Source organism: Camelus bactrianus, chromosome 35 (assembly GCF_048773025.1).
Source record: "Camelus bactrianus isolate YW-2024 breed Bactrian camel chromosome 35, ASM4877302v1, whole genome shotgun sequence".
In the NCBI taxonomy this organism is placed as follows: domain Eukaryota; kingdom Metazoa; phylum Chordata; class Mammalia; order Artiodactyla; family Camelidae; genus Camelus; species Camelus bactrianus.
The window spans coordinates 1,357,982-1,376,747 of record NC_133573.1 but is presented as its reverse complement, the minus strand read 5'-3'; the positions used below and the strand labels follow the sequence as shown (position 1 = coordinate 1,376,747).

Sequence of the window (18,766 nt, the reverse complement as noted above, 5' to 3'; positions counted from 1 at the left end):
AATAGAATATTGACTTGTGTTTCACAACTTACAAGGTCAATTTTATGTACAGAATGTTCCCATCTCTACCATTGGTGGGATGTAGAGAAGTTTCCGCCCTGGGACGTTTTTGGGGGAGTCAGTGAATCTCAAACTTCATTGTGCACCAGAATCACCTAAAACACCGACACCGGGCCCACACTGAGAGGTCCTGGTTCAGTTGATCCGGGGTGGGGTCTGAGAAGTTGCAAGCTCCCAGATGTGCTGTTGCTGCTGGTCCAGGGACCACCTTTTGAGACGCTGCACTAGAGAATCGAATGGTACCTGCCATGGTAAATATGCCGGACTTTAAAGGATGGCATTTCATGATTGGCAAATATATGAATAAATAAATACATTTGCAGAATTGAAAAGGTGGTCAGAATGAGCTCACTGACAAACTCAGCAATGACTTGAAGGAGGATTCTTTTTATGCCTCAGAGTGGGCATCACATTTGAGATTTCTTTTTCCAGCAGTTCCTATAGGTGTGCATTAAAAAAATTTTTTTTAAAAAATAGTAATCCATAATTTACAAATTATTTTTTAAAAGTAAAAATAGAACTTAGTTGTGTTCAATAGCAAGTTACATCTGAAATAGAGTTCTGTTTCTGTGGCATTTTGCTGGTTCTTGTCAAGATTTTATCCCACCAACCACTAATGCCCCACATTCATTAAAAGGACCTGGTTTCGATGAGACTGAGAAAGGAGGCTGTCATGCCAGTGACCTATATTTGGCTCTGAAACTCAGGCCACTGCCTGAGTCCACTGGAAACTCTCCATCCTCCCAAGATAGAGATCACGACCTCCAGTTGAAAAACACTATCACATGCCAAGGAGTGAAGAGGACCTTTCCAAGAGTTTAATTCCTTCACTGCTTTGAGACTTAAGGAATATTTAGTTCTGAAGGCTTTAGCTCATTTTTCACTGAAGTATAAAGTCCAAGAAGCAAACTTCCAACATAAGCGGATAAAAAGCAATCAGCAAAGTCCATGTCCTGAACATTTCCAGAAGCCTGGATAAGCTTTGGGCTTGCCTTCCATCCACTAGAGGCCTCGTCAGGAAGCTGGGATGAAGTACCATGAAGAGGCAAGTTTGAACTGGTCACAGTAACGGAAAGCGTCACTGAGCACCTCTGTAATTGTAGACTCTGATCATTTTGAATGGCCTAAAGTTGCCAGAACTGTGCTGCCCAGTACAGTAGTCACTAGCCACATGTGACCATGTACATTTAAATTTGAATTAATAAAAATTAAACATTTGGAGGAAAACAAGTTTATACTGTACAGCACAGGGAACTATATTCGATATCTTGTAGTAGCTCATGGTGAAAAAGAATATGAAAATGAATACATGTATGTTCATGTGTGACTGAAGCATTGTGCTGTACACTAGAAATTGATGGAACATTGTAAACTGACTGTACTTCAATAAAAAAATAAATAAAATAAAAATAAGAGTAAAAAATAAAATGTAAGAAGTTAAAAAAAAAATTAAACACTCGGTAGTTACACCTGGCTAATGATTACCATATTGGAGGACAGACTTATGGGACATTCCTGTCTCCATTGTTTGGGCTACTGTAACAGAATACCATGAACTGGAGGGGCTTATATACAACAGAAATTTATTTCTCACAGTTCTGGAGTCTGGAAGTCCAAGATCAAGGTGCTGGCAAATCCTGTGTCTGGTGAGAGTCCTCTTCCTGGTTCGTAGATGTGTCCTCACGTTGTGGAAGGGATGAGGGGCCTCTCTGGGGTCTTTTACAAGGGCACTAATCTCATTCCTGGGGCTTCACCCTCATGACCTAATCACCTCCCAAAAGCCCCACCTCCAAACACTGGGGACTAGGATTTCAATATGTGACTTTGGGGTGGGAGGTACGTGGACATGCCGTCTACAGTAATGTCTGTAATTGCAGAAAGTTCTGTTGGACAGCACCAGTCCCTTCGAGCACAGTGGGCTCACACTGTGGACCAGCGGCCCTCAACTCTGCCTGCACTGAGTAGCTCTCAGCTCTGCCCAGAAACTTAAAAACAAAATACTGCATCCTCAGAGAGTCTAGTTGGTCCGGATGGGTTCTGGGCATAAGTAGTTTCCAAAAGCTGTCCAAGGGACTCGGATACGCAGCTGGGGTTGAGAATTGCTAAGTGAAACTGTGGAAGCAAGCCACTGAACCTGAAATTGGGGAGGTCGGTGGACAATGTTGCTTCTCTCATCTCAATGTTTCAAAAGCTGCCGTCCGCCTGCTAGGAACTGAGGAAGGTTCAAACTGAAAGACTAACTGGGCAGTCAGACCAGTTCTGCCAATGAACGCTGACTGCCCAGTGAGCACCAACTTTAGCTGGAAGAACTCAGTCACCACTGTTCAGTTCCAAGTTACCTGATGCCCTCAAGAGCGAGTCTTGGATATTGAAAGGCCATTCTGAAGTTAATTTGAGTTTTCAAAAAATAATATGAAATGTATTAAATTTACATACCCAAAGGTATGTTTTTAAACTTAGCTTACAAATCTTTTCATACTTATAAATTTAGCAAATTTTAGAAATCATGGTCCCTTAAAATTTGGTCTCATTTAAAGCATTATTTAATTAAACACCTGGTGATTTTTTTATAGACACGTATAAAGTTGCTACATTTGATTGCCTCCTTTGGTACTTAAGCAAACATTTTCAAGAAGTTAAAGTCTCAGCAATCTAATAAATTTAACGTTTAAATTTGGTGATTCTTAAGTTCTCTTTAATGTTTCAACACTACGTATAAGTTAGTAGAAGTTCTACGTAAAAGTGCAATAGGCTGTTACTCCATTAGGTCGAATGTTCTTAAACAGAATGATTGCTTACACTAAGAAACATTTCTGTACTTTAAATCTTTCTGAAAAAAGACTCTTACTCCCAGAAAAGAGTTATGTCCTACCAAACAATTTGGGATATTGCCTTCTCAAGTTTATTTTTTTTCTGCCCTCTCCGCTTATTGAAGTCTCTTGTTCTGCTTTGTTTTGTTTTTCCTTTGGGTGGTGGGGGGAGGTATTTATTTTAATGGAGGCACTGGGGATTGAACCCAGGACCTCCTGCGTGCTAAGCACGCGCTTTACCACTGAGCTATGCCCTCCCCGCACCTGGAAGTTTCTTGAGCAGAGGTTTTGGTTAGAACACAAGTAGAGCCTTGTCTGGGACACAGATGTGATGTCATGAGCCTTATTTATGTTCATTGTATCAAAAAAGGGGACATATTCTTAAGGTCTACTTTCCTGAGATACTGAGTCATATCTTTATATTTTTCAAGTCAAGTTAGAGTCGTTGGTCCCCACACAAGTGGCTGCATCAACTGACAAGTATTTGGATTTTTCATTTCTTAATCTTTTAAAATATATAACTGTCCTTTAGAGACCTTTGAACTTGGCGGAATCCTACATTCCTTCAAGTTCTGTCTTGTAGGACAGTCAGCTCTTGCAAACATTTACAGGTACTGAATTGACACTGAGTGTCTCAGAGGCTCAGTCTGAGTCTCTGGTCACAATTTCCAAGGCTATTCTATTGACGAGGTTTTTTTAACTTCCAGAAAGCTGAGTAGAAGCCTCTTCATATACATTTCTCTTGACATTACGAGAACACTTTAAATACACACCTTTGACCGATCTGAGTTCCTCAGTCTGTCCTTTACTACATGGATAACCTTTGGCAAATTTCTTAACTGTCCAGACCCCCAGTCTCCTCTTCTGTGGAACAAAGTGATACTATCTACTCACCTGGCTGCTGGGAGAGTTCAGTGGGTTCACGCATTTAAAGCACCTAGAACAGTGCCCCGCATGACAGAAGCACTCAGTATGTGCTTTGAGTTCATGTCTTCATAGATGCTTCTGATTTCAGGGATCCAAATAGGGCTTACACAGTGTGATGGGGATTAAAAACATCATCCCATTCAGGTGTCAGGTTGTTGCCATGTTACAGAGCCTCCCATTATCCTCTCTGGGTCCTCTGCTAACGGTCGATAAGTCACTTAGCCTTTCTAAGAATCAGGGTTTTGTGGGGGGAAGAGTGTAGCTCAGTGGTAGAGTGGTAGAGTGCGTGTTTAGCATGCAAGAGGTCCTGGGTTCAATCCCCAGTACCTCCATTAAAAATAAATAAATAAACCCAGCCCCCCCAATCGTAAGTATCAAGATTTCTTCGCTAACTGCCCTTTACTCATTAAATAAATCCTTTTTTGAGCTTCTACTAAATTGTGCAGAGCTTAAAGGATTAAAGGGAGGAGGAGGAGATTTTGACCAGAACCTTGGAAGACTGGTAGGCTTCCAACATAGAGAAACCAAGTCAGGCAGAGAAAGCAGTGTGAGCCTAAGCAGGGAGGAGAGAGAACTCACAGCACCTGGGAATACCCGCTAGGACCCCGGGGCGGGTAGAGATCCAACTATGAAGCCTGGGGGCTAGGGACTGGGAGAGACAGACCCGTACTGGTAGCTTGGAAACAGCACCGAAAGGATTTGGAACGCCAAGCTTGGGAACCTGGATGTCGGTCATTGCCCACAGAACGTCAGTCCAAATGCTTACAACTGGTCAGAAAACGGTGATGGGATAAATACGGGGGAGCTACCTCTTTCTTAGAGTAACTTGCTTACCCACTAGCCTGGTAGAGGAAAACTCCAGTGGTCTGGGTCTCTGGCCAGATAAGTTTTGATGGGGTGACTAAAGGGAAGTAAATGTGAAAGGTTGAAAGTTTGGGACAATTTTCGGTTAAGTGTGGCTACTGGGCAGCAGGGGGCAGCATGGGGGCACTGAAACGTTGAATGATGCATAAGATTTTTTTGCTTATGTTTACTATTTCTTGATAGTACGAGTTTATGTCTATAAGGCTACTTATACTGAAAATAACTTAGTGTTCTCCCCCCCCCCCCCACCAAATGAATAGAAATTTAAAGAGAGAAGAAAAAAAATAACAGATTGGTTCATGGCAGAATGACAGTGCTGTTCATTTGAGAGCATAAACATAGACAGTTTTCTATGTGTGATTTCCTTTCAAATGCATAGGAACTCAGATTTCATATACATTTGAAAAGTGCATTTCAATTAGAAGCACCTCTTTATATGACTTAAGATTTTGCAATTTTTTTTTTTTTGCAAGTACACTTGTTCACCAACACTGTGTTGAAGGAACTAATGAAAGAGTGGAGAAAAACTTGAAAATGAAATTTTAGTTAAATAAGAAATAGAAGTTTTAATATACATTCTATTTTACATGCCAGATGTATGGGATTTCAAATTTGGGGGGTTTTATGATTATAAAATTTTATTTAAGACCTTTTTTTCTTTATATCTAAAATTCAAGACTATCTACCCTACATTTCATCAGATTTTTTCTGGTTCAATTCACCTCTCACTAAGGTTCTTAAAAGTTTGGATGGTCAGGGATGTTGAGTGGAAAATTGGAAATTTCCAGGTAGATTCATTGTAGCTCTGGAATTTACCATTGCAAATGCTACATCACACCCACCAGAAAACCTCTCTCTCTCTCAAATGTTTGAGGAAGATGGTATCAGACTGCGTCACACACTGCTCACACAGGGAGAAAATATTTTTCTTTGAATACATTTCAAAATCTCTCTTTTTTAAAATTGAAGTATAGTCAGTTTACAATGTTGTATCAATTTCTAGTGTACGGCACAGTGTTTCAGTCATACATGTGCATATGTGATTCATTTTCATATTCTTTCTCATCATAGGTTACCACCAGATATTGAATATGCTTTAGGGAGGAACTTTCCTTTTCTCTCTGTGTCGATACATGATGATACACGTGGTACACGTGATCCCAGGGCGGGTCCTTCACGAACTCCCCTTGGCTCCCTCAGTTCACCTTGTGTATGCGTCTTTCCATGTCTGGCCATAACGCCGTGCACTTGTCACTTTCAATAGCGACTTGACTTGATGGCTGACTCGTCCATGATTGTTGAATATTGATTTCCAGCTTCATTAAGCAAAGTCTGAAATGGTGAATAAACTTTTGGTTTAAGATAGTTAACCTGAAAGTTCATTCCCCCCGCCCCCGATTGAAATAACAGTATGTTAAAATGTGTCAATTTCTGGTGTACCGCACAATATCGCAGTCATGCATATATACATATATTCATTTTCATATTGTTTTTCATTAAAGGTTATTATAAGTTATTGAATATAGTTTCCTTTGCTATACAGAAGAAATTTGGTTTTTATCTGTTTTTATGTATAGTGGTTAACATTTGCAAATCTCAAACTCCCAAATGTATCCCTTCCCCCTGCCCTTTCCCGGGTAACCATAAGATCATTTGCGATATCTGCAAATCTGCTTCTTTTGTAGATGAGTTCATTAGTGTCCTCTTTTTTCTTGAAAGTTAGTTCTTAAATATCATGAAGGTAGATGAAAATAAACTACTTTGTAAATTTATGAAATATTTCCTATACATTTTACTTCAGTCATTTGTAAATCTGAAAATATAAAAATATCAAATTATTTTAAATGTTCCTTTCAAGCCAGGATGGTCCAGAATATACGCACAGGACATACCCTATTTGTTTTTACAGGAATTAAGTTCACTAAGGGCTATAACACCTTTTTATTTTGTGTCTCCCATGGTTCATAACACAATGCTTGCACGGAGATAAGGCCCAATAAATGAAACAATGTTAGGAGAACTTACTAAAGTATATAAAACATAACCTAGTTTTTTTAAAATGTATATTGAAGTATAGTCAGTTTATAATTTCTGTCAATTTCTGGTGTACAGCACAATGCTTCAGTCATACATGAACATACTTAGATTTGTTTTCATATTCTTTTTCACCATAGGTTACTACAAGATAGTGAATAGAGTTCCCTGTGCTGTACAATATGGACTTGTTTATCTATTTCCTATATGGTAGTCAGTATCTGCAAATCTTGAACTCCCAGTTTATCCCTTCCCACCCCCTTCCCCACCCCCTTCCCCGCCCCTGGTAAGCATAAGTTTGAAGAACCTAGTTTTTTGATGTCTGGCTTAGATACACTTTTACTGCTTTCACCATACTTTTCAAATTGCTAAATTGGTTGCTACTATTATTGTTATTGTTGCTGTGTGTTGGTTTTTCCTCAGTGGACGATAATATTGGACAATAGTATTTTGTTAATTTCTTAACTTGTTACATAGACAGTCTCTGCACTTTTCCAGTGAGAATATAAGACTGATTGCAGATCTTTTACTACCAGACAATTATTTTGACCATTTCTGCTTCAGCTTTTGTTTCAAAGTTTGTATCTTTTTCATATGAGTTCCGAATCTTTATTTTCCAATTTTAATGATATATTTGTAAGCTTCCATAGATTTCTCAGACTATGTTTTTTAAATTTTATTTCTGTATTTATTTTACAATATCGTATTTTTAAATTGAAGTATAGTTGATGTACAATATTGTATGTTACAGGGATACAATATGGTAATTCACAATTTTTACAGGTTATGCTCCATTTATAGTTACTATAAAATATTGGCTGTATTCCCCGTGTGGTACAATACAGCCTTGTAGCTTATTTTATACCTGACAGTTTGCACCTCTTAATCCTCGGATCACATTTGACCACACTTACTGCAAGGCTACTTCTGCTAAGCATCCTATAAGATCCTGTTGTTTAAGCATCAAGTGATACTAATTAACACAGTATAACATCTTTGAGCCACTCGTTGAAATTGCTCTCCCTAAGGCATGTCTTCCAGGACTTTATTTGCTTTCATACACTTCTTTGGGGTTAATATATAGTTGGGAAACATTAAAAGCGTTGTTTCTATAAAAACCACATATCTCAAATTTAATTTTCTTTTCATAGCTTCTTACACTTAGAAAATTTCACATATCCCTATTTTTTTCTCCCAACTATAGAAAATGGGGGGATAATCATAAAATTTATGAGCTGGAAGCATTGGGAGGGACCATCAAGTCTTAGTCCCTCTTTTCAAGGTCAAGAGACTGAGGTCCATCCAGGCTGATGAAGGTTAAGATCACACAGCTAGTTGGTGCAAAGCCAGGATCAGAACCCACATCTTTTAAAATACAAAACAGAAACAGACTCATAGACATAGAATACAAACTTGTGGTTGCTTGGGGGGGAGAGGGTGGGAAGGGACAGACTGAGATTTCAAAATGCAGAATAGATAAACAAGATTATACTGCATAGCACAGGGAAATATATACAAGATTTTGTGGCAGCTCACAGTGAAAAAAATGTGGCAATGAATATATGTACGTTCATGTATAACTGAAAAATTGTGCTCTACACTGGAATTTGACGCAACATTGTAAGATGACTATAACTCAATAAAAATTTTTTTTTTTAAAAAGAACCCACATCTTTTAAAATAAAATGCTCATAAATAACAATTTAATACACATGAGCTAGCCTAGCATGAGTTATTTTTTTAATTCACTGATGACTCAATTATTAAAAAAAATGTAACAGGGCCTGAAAAGCTCTTTGGTTTTAAAAAATAGTCTTAGAAACTCACATATTGGAGGCAATATTGTTAGAAAATTAGCCTGTTTTTGCAGTACTTAAAATTGTTTTGTTTTTTTATTCCCATGAAGAATTAAGAAAGACCATTATACAGAACATTGTTAAAGATGAATGCTGAAGAACTACTGTTTTTCAAGCAGAGCATGAAAGCTTAATTATTTGGAAAGAGCACAGATGATGGAACAACCCAACAAAATAAAGGCAAAGAGAATTCTGTTAAGATGGAAGACGGGTAACTAGATGCTGGAGAGACACACAACCGAGTCCCGCAGGAGCCTGCTGTGAAGCGTGTGTGGGCGTGGTGGTTTTTGTGAATGGAAAGAAACAGGAAAACTATTCAAGAGGGAACCCTTTTTTATTCAGGTAGTATTTCTTCTTCAGGTTTAGGTTTTGAGTGTTTTTCTTCAAGAGGAAGGAGGACTGAACCACTAGTGTAAGCCCAGTGTAGCGTTTATGTTAAAATGAAGGGAGTTAGGACCTGAGTCACTCCTCTTGGGCAACCATTTTCCACCCTACACTGGAAACTATTCCTTAATCCTTAAGAAAAATGCTCAGGTTTTGTGTGTGTGTGTGTAATAATATTTAATACATTGAAATCTTTAATGACAGGCATTGAAGCTATTTTGTAGAGATTAAATGAGATAATGCAAGAAAAATATCCAGCAAAGTACCAACCCAGTCAGTTTGGTTATGTGGCTTATTTACCTATTCCAAACAATACTTGGAGGTAGGCATCATCCCCATGTTAGAGGTGGAAGTGGAAACTCATAGATGTTATGACTTTTATTCAGGTTTACAGAGCTAGGAAAGAGCAAGAGTTTGAGATTCAAACGCAGATCATGTCTGACTCTGAAACCAGTGCCTTTCGTCGGCATATTACATTCTATCTTACAGCGATTTTTCTTAAAGCTCCTGTGTATCATCTGCTAGAAACCTTGAATGCTGCTCTTATTTATCTATTTATTTTTATATTTTATTATTTTTTGAATGGCTTGAACCCAGGACCTTGTGCATACTAAGCACACAGCCTACCACTGAGCTACACCCACCCCCTAAATGATGCTTTAAGGGTAAACTAGTGAGCAATATTCAAGAAAACATTTGTACTGATTTTCTGTTCTAAATGGAGGTTTAGATAAGGAAAATTTTGAGAAAACTATAAAAAAATTGTAACTGTAAAAATGGTAATACAGGTACGTAGCTTATCCCAAAATAATTCAGACTTACAGATTTCCTAAATTTTTATATTGTGTTGGACAGTCTAGATTAATTGAAAAAATATGGCAAGATAAATATAAAGGGGTAAAAAAAGACTATTGAAAAAATAAATAAAAAGGATGAATTTTGGTATTCTCGTAAAGATTTCTTATTTAAGGAAACAGCTGAAGGGCCCTAGACTAGCAATCAAGTCTGCGATCAACTTCCTGTTTCAGTGTGTCAATTCGGGGCAATATACATATGCCTTTCCTAACCACTATGGAGAAATTGAAATAAAAGGATTCATTCTTCCTTGTATTTGTAAGGCACTTTGGAATTGGCAAAGAGTTTTCACCATATTATCTTATTTGTTCTTTGTAATGGTCTAAGAGGGTGAAGAACAAGTATTCTTTAGACCCAGCATACAAGATGCTTAAGTATTGGAGATTAAATCATTTCTCTAGGCTCATGCTGCTGGTAAATGGTAAACATTACATTAGCATCTGCATTTTCAAACATGGAAGACAGTGTTCCTCCCAGTACATAACCTGTGTCTCACTGCACGAATGCAAAATATTGCTTATCGTTTGACTCTCTTTACACAAAGTGTTCACCTTGAGGGAAACAGGAGCAACCTGTACAGAGAGGCCCTGACCTCATGGGGAGCTGGCTTGACCAGATTTGGAGATTACGCAGGCACTGGGCAACGCCAGGTCAAACTTTTGGCAGTGGGGGTGGGGGGAGCGAGGAGGACAGCAGAGCGCCATGTAGATTTAAACATAGGAATGATACAAAGCTACTCACTGGAAACAAAAAGATTCTAGAAGATGAGTATAATATTTATATATAAATTAGTTTTATATGTGTATCTTGGTCTCTGGTTTCATTTGAGGTTTTCTTAGTTTTGTTTTGTTTTGTTTCCTTAGCTAAGAATTTTGAAGCCTTTACAACCAGGGTTATGTTTTATACTGTATGTACAAAAATAAAGCTCAGAAAAGTAAAATGATCTATTCAAAGGAATGTAATTTTAAAAATCCTTAAAAAATAGCTCATGTTGATTGAGCATGACTTTTGTGTCCGGTCCAAGCTAAATTTTCTGTGTTAATGGTTTCATTGAGTCAATGTAACAACCTATGTGACAGATTGTGCTATGGTTTCTATTTTATGGATGGAGAAACTGCAGCTAGAAGAGCTTAAGTCAGAGTACGAAAAATCTGAGGCGAAGTTCAGCATGCACCTTTTATTTTAGTGGAGAAACTTGGACAAAGAAATGTAGCGAAACATCTTAGTTAATTTGTTATTAAACATCAGATTTATTGCCAAAGCACAGCTATCTTCTTAATTCTAGTGCTTGTTAGAATTCTATCCAGTTTTATTGCTGAGTGTCTTATTTTGCACTGTTTTTAGCAGGATAAAAATCTGAAGAAGTGGTAATAAAGATAGTACTTTACATTTATAAAAACTTTATGCTTTTTCAAAGTTCACAGGTCAGACTTCTTAAGTAATTAAATAGATAATTTGCTCAGGAAAACTTCTGTTTCCTTAAATTCCCTGGGTAACAATTTCTCAGAATGTGCTTTTATAAAACAAATGTAGTAATGGATAGCACATGGTAAGGGGTTGCATGGTGAGATAAATTTGGAAAATACTTTTCTAAGTATCAGTAAATAGATTTCTTTCCTGCAGGACTTGTCTGAGCCTATACGGATTTTAAACAGGAAGAAATAATAGGCAGTTTTTCCCTAACTTACTGGGCTTTTTAAAAATTAGGTTTTTATTTGTTTGTTTATTTCTATAGTGGAGGTACTAGGGATTGAACCCAGGACCTCATGCATGCTAGGCACACACTCTACCACTGAGCTATACCCCCACCCCTTAACTTACTGGTTTTATATGTAACTCTTTATAGAACTCTCATCTCAGAACGTAACTTCTAAGATTAGCGTTTTATGGAACATAATTTTGAAAAGTGCTAAGCTAACATCTGGGGAGAATGCTTAATGAGGTGGGAATTATATTGAGAAATGAGGACCACAACAAAATAATACACAGTACTATTCCAGTGTCGTAAAACAAGCAAATGAAAAACAGACACAAAGCCAGAAAAGACTGGAAAGGAATAAAAACACCAAATAGTTAACCTGATTATGAATAAGTCTATTAAAACCAAAATATATATCCAAATGTATGTGCCACCACAGTGTCCTTGTTTTGTCTTGTGGTTTATGAGTCTAGAGTTTGGGAAACCTAATTCAGAAGAAATTTTAGATCTGGATGTGGCCTCTGCCCTTGTCAGTAACTCAAACAAGTCAGGCTGGTCTTTTGTTTACTAGTTTCTGCAGTTTTAAAGATGAAAGATACGTTTTACTTCCTCCAGACGAGGATTTTGTGAAGCCTGGAGAATTAACGCAATACATTCTCTTCTAATGTCTGACGTGGGAGGTACTCATGATGTGCCCCTGGTTGTGTCCTGAAGCTAAGCCTATTTTTTTTTTGTCCTTGGGGTGCTTTCCTATGAGGAAGGACCTAGGAAAGCATCCTAGGAGGGCCCTTCAAAATTTCACCTGGCTCGTCTTGCCTGGTACATGATGAATTAGCACGTTCCAGGCTCCATGCAGCCTGCTCCTCCAGCCCACGCCTCAGCTCACCAGGGTGTATTTTCTGCTCTCACCGTCCTGTAGAAATCGGGGTTGCTGTGTCTCCAGGGACCTCCTCATTCTTTTTGTTTCTTCTCATTGATCACCTCCTGGAAGTAGTCACCTGGCGGCTCCCAGCCTCCTCTGTTCGTTTCCCGGCCCTTCTCCCTCTGCTGTCCCCCAGGTGTGCGGGTTCCCCTGGGCTCTGTTCCCCAGCCCCTTCTCCGCTCCCTCCACCAGTCATTCTCCACACCTATAACCTCACTCCTCAGGTTTGAAAAAACTCGGTCACTTTCCCTTCCCTGCTCTGGAAGCCCGAGTTTCGGGACCCAGAGTGCCATCTAAGCCGTCAGGACGATCCGTGTTACTCAAAGTATCATAATGAAGAATAATACATAGAGTGAAAGTAAAACTCTTATTTCACTAATCGTAACTTATTAGATAATAAAAAAAAGAGACTTCTGTGCCCCAAGTCTCTGAAGAAGATAGAGATAACTCCCTTCTTTGGGTCACAGGAGCAGCGGCGGTTCCTAGCAGCCCCTCTCTGGGATGCCCTCTTTCCTAGCAGCGTGTATCCACCGCCTGCTTGTAACTTTGACTTAAACCTTCTAACAGAGTTGGGGGGGAAATAGCTCAGTGGTGGAGCATGTGCTTACTGGCGTGCACAAGGTCCTGGCTTCAATCCCCAGCATCTCCATTAAAATAAATAATTTAAGCTATTAATTATTATTAATAAATAAACAACTTAATTATTTTAAATAAATAAACAACAAATAAAACCCCAATTACCTCCACCATCCCCCCAAAGAAACAAAACTAAAAAAAAAAAAAAAACTTTCCACATAAATTTCTACTTCATGAACAGTTTTTTTCTCTTGTTCCTGTTTCATCTCTAACCTCTCTTGTACCATTTGTACCACACTGATTAGTGTAACACAAGTAGTATGTTTTATGTGTTCAAGACTGTAAGGCACCTAAAGGTTCCCACCTCCCCATCTCCCCTCCCTCTCCCTCATTTTTATCCTTCTGCCCTTTGCAACCTTGGACCAACACCTAGGCTACAGATCATTCCTGCCAGTAGGTGCCAGTCACTAGATTAAATAAGGTAACAGTAGTTTACCTGTTTAGGTAAATGGAAGTAAATTTACTTGAAAATCCAGTTTGGATGTATACTACCAAATGTATTCCTTTAATACATATGTTTTAATTTTTAAATTTTTCTTTTTTCTAAGATGGACTTCTATTCTGGAAAACTCATTGTTGGAATATATGATGTGTGTATATATATGGCGTATGTATGGAATTGTTATTGTTCAAGTTCCAAACAGTTTCCTATTTATGCCTTGCATTTCTCCCCCAGCTGCTTCTAGAAGTGTCGTGGGGGTCCCGTCACCTGCCCACCAGGATGGTGAGGAAAAGATCACATGATTTACGGGACCTCAGAATTAAGGAAAGCAAGTCCTTCAAGTGGTCAGACTTAACCAATCACCTTTTTTCCCCCCAAGAGGGATGGTGATCTAAATTCTGGCCAAATCCTTGCTGTGCTCAGAGTAGATATTCTATAAATTTAGGATTTTACCTTACACAGTAAGATGTATCATGTTTCATTATCTTTTTGTGTGTTTTTTAAAATCCCAACACTGCTGGAACCATTTTTAACTCATTCTTAGACAGACCTGATTGGTTTTAGTCATGTATATTGGAGACACAGTTGAACTGAAATAATTTTGAGTCTGTCCTGCTACAGTTTTCTAGGATTCATAATTTTCCCTTTATTTATTTATTTTTAACTGAAATATAGTCAGTGTACAATGCTGTGTCAGTTTCTGGTGTCCAGCATCATATTTCAGTCATACATGTACATACATATATTCGTTTTCACATTCTTTTTCACTATAAGTTACTATAAGATACTGGCTTTATTCTTTTAAAGTAGAGATAGACTATTTCTGGATATATGCCGAACTATCTTATTTTGTATAAAACATAGTTCTTAAATACTATGCACAGAATTTTACGCATAAATCAACTCTAGAGAAATCAGTTCAGGTATTGTTTCTTGTGGTATCCTATTAAATAAGCTGCAACACAATTGCAACGTTTACTTTCCAACATACAACACATCATAAAGGGCTTCCAGTTTTTATTTTCCTAAATGTTGTGTACTTGATGTCATTTCTTTATCTAGCTTATTATGAAAAGAAAAAGAAAGTGACGGCAAATGATTACTGCTGGTGAAAATATTCGGTATTCAGTACTTTTGCACAATGCTCTCAATTAGAGCACTGTATCATTTCTTAATGTTGAGATCATTGTGTACTCATATTTTTTAAAGACATTAATTTCACATTTTCCCAATTAAATACAAACACAGCCTCTGACTTTATTCTTAGCTCTGGAAGGCCGCGGGGACTTGCTTATCATAGTTCTGCACAAATGGCCTTGCCCAGGTCTGTAAACATCCAGGAGATATTTGTTGAATGCTTGGAGAAAGGCAGAATCTGGACTCCTGCTGCCCAAATTGGTACTATGTGTTATGTTTGTTTGTTTGGTTTTTAATCTTACTGTTCCCATCACTGAGGATTTAACTTTTTGAATCACTGTCCATTCTTGCCTTCCCTCCTGCAGAGGAAGCCGGTCCTAAACTTAATCCATTTACAGGATTCTCTGCTTTTAGCGAACAAACTTGCCCACATCTCTCCCACCTTCAAAAACAACAAAACCGGTGACCTGAATGGCTTCGTCCCCCTCTGCCTCTCCCTTCACCCTCCCCTCATTGCCAAGACTCTTGGAAGGGGACGGATGGCCTCCCTCTCTCAGCTCACTGCCAGTTCACTCCTCATCTCACTCCGTCATCTGGGGTCGGGGCTCCACTCTGGACCTGGGGATTCCAGCCTCAGCATTGTCTCTCCCCTGCTCTGTGACCAGAGGCAGGACTTGCAACTGCTCTGATAGGACACACCTCATAGACAGGGCGGTCATGAAAATTAAGTGAGCTAATGCATTTAAAATGTACTTTTGCACTGCCTGGCATATAGTAAATGTTCAATAAATTTATTTTTATTTATTATTTAAAAAAATCTTAGGGGAGCAGGTAATTAGGTTTATTTATTTATTTTTAGAGGCGGTATTGGAGATTGAACCCAGGACCTCATGCATGCTAAGTATGTGCTCTACCACTCGAGCTATACCCTCCCCCTTATTTTTATTTATTTTTCATTGAAGTATAGTTGATTTACAATGTTGTGTTAGTTTCTGGTGTACAGCGTAGTGATCCAGATAGATAGATAGATAGATTACTTTTCCTGTGCTTTTTCATTATAGGCCATTACAAGGTATTTTGAAAGTAAAGTTATTGTTCTTACTGATGGAAAGTGTAACAAGAGTTCAGAGATGAGAAAGAGTGCGGTAGGGGTAGGCTTAAGGATTATTTTGAATTCACCCAACTCATTCTTCAGATTAGAAAATGAGGCCCCAGAGAAATTAAGTCATCGAAGTGTCACGAAGGAGGTGATATCTGAGTTGGGTTTTGAAGAGTAAGAACAAGAGCTTACAACTATTGAAAGTTTACTGTGGGCCGCAGACCATGGGGATGCTTGACATGGTTGGCTTTATTTAATCTTCAAAACGTTCCTGTGAAGTAGCACTTCAGTAGCTAGAAGGAGAGATCTGAAGCTGGACAGGGAGAGGAGAGAGATGGAAAGAAAGAACAGGGGGAGAGGAATAGCTCAGGGAAAAGTGCAGTGCTTAGCATGCATGAGGTCCTGGTACCGCCACTAAAAATGATGATAATAAATGAATGAATAAATAAGCCTAATGACCCCCCCCCAATTTTTCTTTTAAAAAGAAAGGAAAGAGGAAGCATGAAAGGCTTGCTAATTTCTAAAGATGGTGGTGAAACTCACCTGTCTGTAGTGCAGGGCTTGGGTTGTTTGCCATAAGCAATAAAGGAGAAATGATGTTGGATAGAGTGAAGGCAAAATTATGAGGCCCTGACAATCATGCCAAAAAAAAATTGACTCTCTGTCATGAACAGAATGAAGAGCAGCTGTAAATAATGACTTGGGGGAGAGAGGACACATGAAAGAGGGGTTCAGGCACACTGACCTGGGGAAGCCCTGACACCCCTGGGGACCCACATCCCTGACCAGCCACTGCTGGCTCCCACCAGCCACTATTGGGGAAGAGCCAGCACAGTGTCCTGTGAAGTGGGAGCTTCCTAAAGGCTTGTTGAGGGGACGAGTGAACCGAGGACGACCTGGGCTAGCGGGTGTTTCTATGTGGGAAGTGACGAGAGCTGGGACGATGGTTGAGACAGGGAGGATAGAAATAAGGAGGCAAATCCTAGAAACAACTGCAAAGTAACAATAGGACTTGGGCTCATACTGGGCACGTGGAGCTGTATTTCAGGTACATTACGCACAGGAGACTCCACTGTCAGAGCTAGTGCATTTGGCACATTCTTTGTTGTTGTTTGAGCGGACGTTCTGTATTTGAAACCAATGAATCACATTTCAGGATAGTGATATTGTAAGTGATTATTATTACCATTAAAACTTACGTCTCTGTGCTTTCTAGCCTGACTCCCTCCACCCAAGTTCTTCTCAGTTTTGTCATACCTCGATTGTTGTCCTCTCCTACTGAACTCTGGACAAGTAAACCTCATCTTCAGACACATAGCAGGTGACTCTTCCCCATTTTCTGTCCCTCAGGTTGCCCTCTCCCATGAAGACCCAATTCTTCTACCATCTCATCCCTGTTACCAGTTGGAACATCAGTCGTCCTCAGAGCCAGATCACATGCCGTCTCCCCATCAAGTCTGATCCACCCACCTGGAGCTGACTGCTTTCTTTCCCAACTCTGAGCAGGCATGTCACCATCCTGCCTTGTCCTGGTCACTTTATTAACTGGGGATTCCTTTATCGGTATCTTATTTGTGTCCCCTACAATGATGCTCCTGCGTGTTGCCTAGTTATTCAGTAACTGACATGAATCAAAACTATTTGAAATACAGCTGGTCCCATCCCAACCAAAAGTTTCCCTTTGAGGAAAGGTGTGCAGCTTTACACACCGAGAATTTCACGTCACCCTGGTTGGGGATACTTAGGAAAAAGAGGGAACTTTAAGTTGGGAAAAGAAAAAGTGAAAGACGGTGCAGGATTAACCATTTTTGCAAGGGGCCTGAGGGAAGCTCAACTGGAGCCTTCATTGCTACACTTCTGCCCCACAGGAGGGAGGGACGTGAACTGAATGTAAGAGGCTTGGGACTCCAGCCTTCGCATCTTTGGGAAGCAAATAGGACCTGCAGGTCAGAAATCCAGGGCACTGAGATGGATGGGGAACCAGTGCAGAAAGGAAGTATCTCCTGACAGGCACCTCACCTGCAAAAGGCAAGCTTAATGTGTAAGCATCTCTCTGAATCCGCCATGGAGGGTGAGTCTAGAATTTTTGGAAAACAAGGAACCTGGTTGTATAGTGCCCATTCTTACTAGTATGGGATATGGAAAACGTTATCTGTAGGCTGTTATTTTAATGAAGGCTTAAGAAAAAAAAATATATTCATTTTCTTGGTGGTTCCCTCATGACCTAACACTGAATTTTAGTTCATAGGCTTTTCAATCAACCAAATTCTACTACTAGGATTTTCAGAAATCTAATGCAGTAGGCTGGGGGAGGACTACTGTACTAAAGTTCAGCCCGTATTTTCAGAACTGTTACACTTGCCTAGGCAGATGTCACGGTCCACGGTGTGGTGGTCAGTCTTGAGGATCTCGGAATATGAGACACTGTCAGGGGTCTGAGCCTTTGCACACGCTGCTTCTCTGGCCCAAGATACGTTTCTTCCCTTTATTGTTGGCAAGGTTAACCCATATTTACCCTGTGTGGCTTTTACTCCGATATCATCTCCTCCAAAAAGCCTTCCCTGAATGCTTTCATTAGAGCCACTCCCCACGGATCAGGTGCCACTCCTGCCTGGTCCCAAATAGCCCTGAGCTTTCAGTTGCCACCCACGGGTCCTGCTCCCACTGTGTCAGCTCCTCCAGGAGCTCCCCTGGGTGCTAAGTAATTAACAACATTCTTAGAGGGCTCTGAGGTCTCAATGAATGTTTGCTCATTGAACAAATGCATCGCCCTGATACGGGAGACATAGATGACAGTCCATCTGCCCCACAGAGGGGCGTTGTCCCTGTGAAGTTTCAGGATCGTTTTGGAGAACTGCAGTCCGTGTTCTCCTTGTCTCCCTCCACCCGGTAGAGTGGTAGCCAAACCAGCCTGAAAGATAGCACTTGGCCTTTATGCCTTAAGCTAATAACAGTTCCTGTCCAACCCAGTATTTAAGAATAGTGATTATTTTTTACTATGTATTCCCCACGGAGAAAAGCAGACGTACAAAACGTTTGTA

The 18,766-nt window shown here is 39.7% G+C and overlaps 1 protein-coding gene across 3 annotated transcripts in view; it reads left to right on the top strand.

Moving 5' to 3' along the window:
- EPC1 (enhancer of polycomb homolog 1) overlaps window positions 1-18,766 on the top strand; it is an 89,607-nt gene that overhangs the window by 6,274 nt on the left and 64,567 nt on the right. Inside the window, exon 2 of one of the 3 annotated variants that reach the window (XM_074358239.1) lies at window positions 17,076-17,231. The exons of the other annotated variants lie outside the window; for them this stretch is intronic. The gene's annotated coding sequence lies outside the window, so the exon portion shown is untranslated. The remainder of the gene's footprint in view (window positions 1-17,075; window positions 17,232-18,766) is intronic. 3 annotated transcript variants of the gene reach the window in all.